The sequence below is a fragment of the Sturnus vulgaris genome, chromosome 7, assembly GCF_052056855.1.
Source record: "Sturnus vulgaris isolate bStuVul1 chromosome 7, bStuVul1.hap1, whole genome shotgun sequence".
In the NCBI taxonomy this organism is placed as follows: Eukaryota; Metazoa; Chordata; class Aves; order Passeriformes; family Sturnidae; genus Sturnus; species Sturnus vulgaris.
This window is the reverse complement of record NC_142249.1, coordinates 15,127,551-15,134,722: the sequence shown is the minus strand read 5'-3', so window position 1 is coordinate 15,134,722 and position 7,172 is coordinate 15,127,551.

Here is a 7,172-nt window from a genome sequence, read left to right as displayed (position 1 = left end):
GTCCTGCTTCCCGTCCCGGTCCCGTCCCCTCCGCGCCGCTGCGCCCGCAGCCTCCGTGCGCCTCATCAACAATAGTGCCCCGGCCGCGCGCCCCGCCTACCGCGCCCTCCCATTGGGCGCGGCGCCGCTCGGCTCGCGCAGCTACGGCGCGCCCATTGGCTGCGGGGCGCGCGCCTGAGTGGCCGGGCCCGCGCGGGGGGCGCGGGGGGGCCCGGGGCGGGGGCAGCGCTTAAAGAGCCGCACGCGGGCGGTGGCGGGGCCGCGCGCTGCCCCCGGCACGTGCGGCGGGGCAGCCCCGGCGGGAACGGGGCGCGCTCCCGGCTCCCCCTCACGGCTTCCCCCTCACGCAGGGCCGCCGCCACGGGCAGCGTGCCCACCCGCCTCTCGGTCCCGTTCTAAGGGACCATTATCCCTGCTCCATCATTCCTAGCCCCAGGTGCTCTCCAGGAGGGGACGGGGCTCCACAGCGGTTTATCCAATCGCTTTGCCACCAGCTCGGTGATACCGATGATGGCACCAGAGACGTGGGCAATATCTAGGCAGACTTGACCCCCTTTTGCCCTTAACCGCTGTGTTTACTCTCCTCCGTTAGGTCAGATTAGTTGCATCTTCATTGTAATCTTTTAATAATATTTGTTAACTGCTGGTATCCTCTTAACCAAATTTATACATCAGAGCAGTGAATACGTGCATGGAACTGGCCTTAGTTCATGTGTTCGGTTATTTAGATGCAAGGTAAACACATGTTAGCACCCTCAATACCAGAAAGAATCAATAAACCTTTTTTCTGCCTTTATTGCAAATGCCTTCTGAGCTACCAGGACTTACACAAATTCTTTTCAATACTGCTGTACAAGCTGCACGTTGCAGTTGAAAAGCATTGCTAAGATACAAATGGTGTGACAACAATTTACATACTGCTCTCTGTTCATCTTGGTTGTGCTTGGGTTTGTTTTTTTCCTCTCTCCTTTGCTGTTTCTGATAGAAGGCCACTTCACTTAAAAATCCCTAATGCCCCTTTGAAGAACTCCATCCAACTTGTGGCTAGTTAAACAAACCTGAAAAGCAAGACTGTGTGCACAGGCCCTTCTTAAAGATGCCTAGATCCTGGCTTACCTAAAGCCTTGAAGGGTAAAGCTTGTGTCAGAGTTGAGAGCTTTTTGTGAGGAATCAGACTGGCAAGAGAGAACAGGACAGATGTAGTGATGAGGTTGTCGTGAAGTAATCTCTTGCATTCTGGATTCATTTCATTTATTTTGAAAGACATTATGCTCTCTCACAGGTACTGTAAATGCTAGTAGTAATATGGCCTGAAGGAGAGCTACATGGGTCAATCAAAATCTACTGCAAGAGGCTGTGCACAGTCTCTAGAATTACCCTGTGCTACCCCTGAAAGTGGCTGCCAAGGGAAGGCACCAGAAGCCTGGCAGATCACCGTCAGCCCTATTGTATCCCTTCCTTCAACTGTGCAATTCACTTGTTACCTTGTAAATTACTCATAAGGACACTTCCCATTTTCCCGTAGCCATCACTAGCGCTGCTGGTACAATGTGGCAAGGCATCAAAATCCCAGATAACCCATAATTAATGAAAAATCTGGGAGACAGTGCTGTCCTCACTGGGAATGGCTGAGAGGCAAAGAACAGTATAAGCTGTGTATACTGCTATCATTTGGGATGAAGAGATCTCATGATTCCCTCAGTGACTCCATATATATATATATTGAAAGAGAGAACCTCAGCTTTAAAGCTCTCCATGTGTAAATGCCCAGGAGGTAGAAAACCAGCACCCAGCATGTCAGGAGAAATAAGTGGAACCTGTCTGCTGCTTTGTCCTTCAGCAGTTTCTGTGACTCATCTGTGGGGCAACACAGCAAAAGAAATTTTTGAGAAGGGGAAGAAAATAGTCTGAATCCTTCCGAAAGCCAGTTTTGCCATAACACAAGGTAAGATCAAGAGACAAGGAGAACAAGTTTTTAGGAAGTAAATGGCAAGATGACATTGTCAAATTCCAAGGGGTGTAATCAACAAATAACAGCTATGTTTTCACTAACCAGTAAAGCGCCACAGCTAGAGAGCAGTCCTACCTGGAGCTGCTGGCAGAAAGCACCAGGGGAAACATGGACTTTTCAGCTTCTCACCCAGTCCCACCAGCAAGGAGGCTGGGGGGCATGAGAAGCTGGGGGAACACAGGCAGGACAGCTGACCCCAGTGGGCCAAAGCAATGTTCTGCACCACACAGCAGCAAGCTCAGCATGTGAACGAGGGGGAAAGCTGCCTGGGGGCTGCTGCTCAGGGACTGGCTGGGCTTTAGTTGGCAAGTGGTGAGTGATTGCAGTGTGCATCACTTGCGTCCTGTATTCTTCTCTTATTGTTATATATATATTATACATATAATATCTCTATAATATCTACGATATTATATTAATGTCTATTATAATCATCATACACCCTATTAAACTGTCTGTATCTAAACTCACAAATTTTGCTTTCCCCCCCCCCCAGTTCACTTCCCCCACCTACTGGGAAAAAGCAAGTGAGAGAGTAGCTGTGTGGGGTTAACCTGTCAGCTGCCTGACAGGTTAAACCACAATAGCAGCCCAGAACAGGGCAGTTATCCTAAAGAAGGTTAATTTATGCAGCATTTGTTTCACTTCTTTGCTGCGATTTTCAGTAAAGAGCAGAAGACGCAGTTCTTCTTGCTGTGACAGCACCCATTCCCAGCGCCCCGTGCAGTTGTGCAGCAGTTTTATCCCAGTTTATGCTCACCAGAAATATTGGGAAATAGTATTTCCCAATACTTGCAAGCAGTGTCTCATAAAGACACTTCTAAGGCACAAAATATCCTGAATGCATTCTCATTCCTGTTACTGTTTTGAAGAGGCCAAAAATGACAGGTACTGATTCATACTTATTTTAATGCTGCATGCTATGGAGCCAAGTCACGACTTTGATTGCAGAAGATACCTGTGACAATTATAGTACTTCCCACATTATTGTCACACTGCAGAGATGACACTGATCCACAGAGTAGCTGTAAGAATAGAAAGCAAAGCATTTAAGTGCACTGCTCATCATCAGTTGTGTTGCTTTGCACGCAGCCGACGTGAGAGCTCGACATGTAAAGTCATGTACTCAGTCCTACTCAAACACCGTGTACTTCTTACGTTCATTTGTTTAAACTGTAACAAATGTGTTACAACAGGATCTTACTCCTACACCTTATGGAAATAATGGAAAGCGCTAAAGCAGGATTATGAACTTGAAAATAGTTTCGAAACTCTTTTTCAATTACAAAATAACCCAAACCCTCAGAACAAAATCCCAGCTCCAAATAACTTGGATTCAGGTCCCCCAGACTCTCTTTGCAATTCACACCTCTCAGGCTCTGGGTTTTTTTCAGCTGTCACCTTCCTTTCTGCCTGCACACTTTGCCAAATGCTGTCCAGGCCACCTCTCAGCACCACATTTCATGTGGTTTCATGTGGAACCTCTAGGTTGGGGTTTCTTCAAATCTCTGACGCTCTTACTCTGGCTGAAACACATAATGTAATGGTGCCAACAGTGATGCAAAAAATAGGAAAGAAACTCCTCATCACCACAGAGGCTGTGGGCCTTCTGCCTCTTAGTGACCACAGTCACTTTAGTGACTCCAAATGCCCTGGAGTCACACGAGATCCCATGTACACAGCACCCATCTCTGTGTTCCCAGCTCCTCTCTGCCTGGAATTTTTATCAACTCATTGGCCCTGGGAGCTCAGCAGATACTGCTGTGCTCACACACCAGGCTGAAATGCCACCCCAGGAGGTGTAAGCACTCCCACACCCCAAGAAGGCCCTTGGCACCCATCCAGAGTCCTGCCAAAATGTGCTGCTCTGTACTCAGTGCCGGGAGATGAAGCCTAGGTATGGCAGCTGGCCCCTTACGTGCAAGCTGTTGGCTCTTTCTTAAAATATAGCGTGTGGTAAATGCTGCAGAGACAAATCAATCCAAAGGCTGAAGCATATTGAATGCCCCCAAGGGCAGACTGATCAAACACACAGAGCTGCATGAACAAATCTGGAACCTGCTGAAAGCTCTGCTGCTAACACCAAATGAAAAGCAGAGAAACAAGAGTCAGAGAGGTGTAACTAAACTGAGAGGCTCAAATCCCACTGTACAGCTAATAAAACAGATAATACTTAGGGAGTTTTCTGGTACTACAGACTGAAAATGTGTAAGTAGTGCTGCTTACTGCTCATAGTAATATATACGAAAAATGTTCTGTTAAAATAATAGTAATAATAGTACACCTTACAGAAAATGACTGTACTTCAAGCAGCTTCAAATACACTGTTGCCTTATTCCAAAATTTAATAAATGCAAAGCAGCGCATGTAGAGGAGCAATCTACTGCCTGAAATTGTTTTTTTTTTTACCCACAGTTAACGTAAGCAATATTGAAGGTTGAAAGACTAAAGATTCTGGGAGTCTAATCTAAACATTAGATTATGCCTCAGGATATTTCGTTGCATTTCTCATCTCTCCCCTGCAGAGTGAGTTTGTTTTGCTTATTTATGTGGGTGTTGAACATAACTGGAGAAAAAGACATTTAAAAAATAGGACAAAGATAATAAAATTTGCTTCACACAAAACCTGTAAGAGCCTAGTTAATATTCCAGAATATCTGTGGAGATTTGAGAAGGAAAACAGATTGAAATAAGGTATTAAGATTAAAACAATAAAAAACAACAGATGGGACCTTGGACATAAATCAAACTCCACGCAACAAGAAAAATGCAAAATGCTCTTCTGTCATATTTTATAAGGTACAATCTTTGAAAAAAAGTTGTCATAGAAATAACATTCAAAGACTTCAGTGCCTCACTGGCATTAAGATAACACATTTTTGACAAAGAAACTCAGTTCTCAATGCAACACTTAGATGCAGGCTTGGGAGATGCTCCCACTGCACATTCCTGGCACATGTAATTACCTGGGAGAAGCACGAGGTGGATTTCTTTAGAAGCCAGTGCTAAGCTCACCTCCATGTGACAAGTTTTTCCACACATACAGATCGTTTTTCTGAGCATGTGTTCAACGTCAGCAGCAACACTAAGCAATAACCTTGTGGTGCATCTCCACACTCACCTGCTGAAGGAGCAACTGGAATCCCATTTCTTCAGTGATGGGACCTGAAACTGTTCTTGGATGGGGATGAGGGAAGAGAATGAGCAGCAGGAAAAGCATGTTGTCCACCACATTCCAGAATCTTTTTATCAGTAACACTGAGAGAAGTGGCTCACTTAACAAGAGTTCACTTAACACGAGACAGTATTATCTCCCCCCGGTATCCTACAAGATGCCAAATGATAATTTGCACGATTCCTCCCATTCAATAGTGAACCTTTCCTACTTTCTAGGAAGCAAAGAATTTGTCTTTTAAAAATATGGCATTTTTAGCTCATATTTACAGAGCTTGCAAATATAATAGATTTGTCTACATTTGTGTTGTGTTTAGACATGTAATGTATTTCTGAATTTCTAGTCTCATGTTAGAAGAACATGTGCAAATTATGGAAGGAAATTCTTCATTTACAAATGTTAAACACTGGTTGCTCTGGCAAGACATCAGCACAATTTCTGTACTGTGAGTATAGTGGAATTATGTACCATAAAATATTTGTTTCAAATGTTGACATTATAAATTAATTTGGTGAGTGACAGTATTTCAACAATGTAGGCTTTATGACCATGCTGTAGGATGATAAACATCCTGTGTAAGGGATGAATAGGCATGTAACTACAGACACTTAAGAGAGAAAAGAGAGTTCGCTCTTTCTGATTCGGGCCTAAAATCTTCTTTTGCTTCTACTTGTTCATATAGCATTTAGAAAAGGTAAGGAGTTGGTGGAAAGCATATTTGCATAGCTTATTCATGCACTGAGGCAGTGACAAAATTATTTTTCTTCTCTCTCCACAGACATGTACTAGTTCTGTGGTTAAACTAATTAATTTGAGCAGACTGTGTGATGAAGCTTGAACATGTGATTCTCCAATTTGGGAAAACACTTACTGGGAAAGAATGGATCGGGCAGAGTTCTGAATCTTCCCTTGCACTCAGCTATGGGTGGCAGGGGAGCTTTTAACTTATTTGGTCACATCCGAAACAGACATCATTTGTCTCTCTCTGTGGCACCATCCCGTCTTCATGCACTGCACCTCCCATTCAGCCCGATTGCCTCCAGGAGAGCCAGAGAGCCATCACTGAGAGAGAGGATGTCAGCTTGGAGAGGAGGAGAGCAAAGAAGCCACTGTGCTGTTCACAGCCAAGCTCAGACAAGGTGTCAGGCTGATTCTGCTCAGCAGGAGCAGGCAGACATCTCCAGCAGTTGTGGCTGCCGTGGCTTAGCTGGTGCTTCATCATGGTGAGCCTGGAGGGTCTCCTCTCTTTGAGGTCCACCCCGAGCTGTGTGCTGGGCTGTCCCACCTTCCCCAGGAGGGGCACCTGCCTCATGGCTGCATGAGCAAGAGCTCAGCCTGCGAGAGCTGCTCTCAGCTCTGCCATACGCCAGCACGGAGCCACAGCTCGTCCAGCTGGCATCCCACCAGGGGCTATCCTGAAACAACCCTGCCCTTCCTCCTGCTTCCCTCCCCCGCTTCCCCAGCACAGTCCAGTTCCTCTGCCTGCCTCCTGCACCTCAACCCGGGACAGGGGAAGGGTTCCCGAGGTTCTTGGTTTGCCACAGGAGAACCTGTGAGCCCACCCTGGGGCTGGCTGCTGAGCTGGGCTAACGCAGTGCCCAGATCAATCAAGTCTTCTTGATGCTGCTGCCTGCTTCTGCCTGGCTGCAAATACTTCTCGTGTCACTTTCAGTCTCAGTTCACAGCTTATGTAAATAGATGGGAACTTCTGCTTGTCTGTGCCTTAAAAGCACATTTCTATCCCTCATGATCACAGCGTGAAGCTCAAACACGATTTAGTTGCACTCTGATTTTCCAGAAGCCAACAATAAATAAAGTTAGACTGCTTAATAGTGATTTTAAGCCAGCCATTTCTGAGTCCTGATTCAGAATTGTTAGTGGTCGTGCAAGAAAATTCTTGGAATGGCAACAGAAATACAGTATTCCCAATAAAGTATTTTTATTCTCTCAGCAGAGATCAGTCCTGCAGGAAATTCTCTGGTCGCCCAT